Consider the following 2,200-nt stretch of genomic DNA (forward strand, 5'->3'; position numbering starts at 1 on the left):
CCTTAAAGGCCGGTCCGTGAAAATATTGTCGGGCATAAACAGGTCCGTGGTGCAACAAAGGTTGGAGACCGCTGCTGTAAACCATCCTTTACGGTCCCCTTTATTTTATGTGACTTTCTCAGGTATTATTGTTAGACTCAAGTTATATACTTTTTCTTTATTCCACCCACTTACACTCAAGGAAAAAAAGTTAACTTAATGTGACAAAGTGGTCAAAGAGGTTATAAATAAAATAATACAACAACACCACGGCTACTGTTGTGTCCTCAGTTCACTGCAATAAAAACAAAGGAAAACACAATAAAAGTCACACAAACCTAAAGGCACACTGATATATATTTCAACATTTAATCAAAACACACACACACACACACACACACATTTAAAACAGAATGAAAATATACAAGGGCCTAGTAACTTGCACCACACAAGTGAACTTTGGCCTGTACCATAACTCTCTGTGGCGACTGCAGCACGTCAGCTGATCAGGTACAAATATCACCGTAAACAACCAGCAAAGCGCAAGGACAAAGGATCACTCCATCCCAGCTAAGTGGGCGAAAGTATAAACAATGTCACAAAATAAAAATGTAGATAAAGCAAGGTGAGATGAGAGAAAACAAGAGAAGACAGTCGTTCCTTCAAGGATGAGCCCAAAGCAGCAGCTGCTGCAGGCATTACCTTCAGCTAGACTGGGCAGAAACAATCACCACTGACCGCTGAGCAGAGGCTATAGCAGACAGCAAGAAAATCCTGGAAATAGCATTTATTACTTAGCTTTCAATAATTTGGAGTCATTGACAAATAATGCTGCAGCTGCCCCTCTCCAGACTGGCTGGAATTAAAGAAATCGGGCATTACCATGTAAATGTGTGGTTAATTCTTCAAAAATATATTTTTAAAAAAAGCATTTTTAGGCCTGTTAATAAAATTTATTAATTTCTGCTCTTTAATATCCAAAAAATTCAACTGGCATGGATTTTTGCACGTCTGGATATGTATGTATTGACAGGGCTATAATTTTTCACTGTTTCACTTTAGAAACATAAATCTTTGCTCAGATTATGTTTATATGTTGGTTACTGAATTTCTGGAACCACATGTGATCTGAGGCATATTTTTAAAAGGGTTATATGCTAAAAATTAAAAAATAAAATTAGGCGAGGATAAAGTACACTTACTTTTTCTGTGTTCCAGTCTCAGTAACTTTGACACAGTAATATCTGCTTCAATATTTACACCTCTGATGAAATCTCACAAGTGTTAGCTTTATTTTGATACCAAGATTGTAAGGACAGAGTTTGTAATTGCAGAGAAATAATCAATTAAATTTGGGCATTACATTTTCGAGCAGGAAGCTCAGAAACCCCCTTGGGGCTTAAGAGGTTAAAAGCCGAGAAATGCATATGCCAATCTTCTTTTGGATTTCAAAGTAAAAGCCTGGTGAATATTCATTTTCTGGACTACTCTTTCAATTACTTTAGAATACTCTTAAAGGGAAAAGCATGTTTCCACAGACTAATTAAACAATAGGAGGGTTGAATTCTTATGGAAGGGGGTGTTACGAACTTACATTTTCATGTGTTTGTTCTGTGCAGGTAATGCATCTGTTTGTGTTAATTCAGCTGTGCCAGGGCCCTGCTCCGACTGGTGCGTGGATACACCGCCCTGACATGACTGGTTCCAGCTGGAGGACCCGCCCATTAAAAGGAGGCTGGAGTGCCACGGTGGGAGAGGTCCTCGCGTTTCCCTCACGACCCAGCAGTGTACCTTTGGCAGCTGCTGGCTGCAGTGCTGTTTGAATATTGTGGAAGTGGAGTGGGTAGGGGTGAGCTGCCATTTCTTTTGATCACCAGTTTTCTCCTGTTTTGAATTAGTTAAGGAGGTCAGACTCTGTCTTTATTTTTGACTTTGTTTTGGTAAGGTCAGGGGTGCGGGATTTGTGTAGATTTGTTTTTGTTTATTATTTTGGCCATGGCTCACCCTGAAGTGTTGACACTCCCGTTGTGTTGTTCCTCTTTTTTCCACTTTATAAATAAATCACATTACTAAGAACGGATTGTGGCTGCTTGAGTCTTGGGGGGGGAGAGTGCCTCACTCATGTTATTGCCTGGCCCTAGACTACTACATGTTTACATAAATCTTCGATCACTAGCAGTGTGACTCTGCAGTGCTGTACTGTATGTTTGTAAGTTTTCTC

Source organism: Haplochromis burtoni, unplaced genomic scaffold (genome assembly GCF_018398535.1).
Source record: "Haplochromis burtoni strain Fernald_Lab_line unplaced genomic scaffold, NCSU_Asbu1 Contig_992, whole genome shotgun sequence".
Classification (NCBI taxonomy): domain Eukaryota; kingdom Metazoa; phylum Chordata; class Actinopteri; order Cichliformes; family Cichlidae; genus Haplochromis; species Haplochromis burtoni.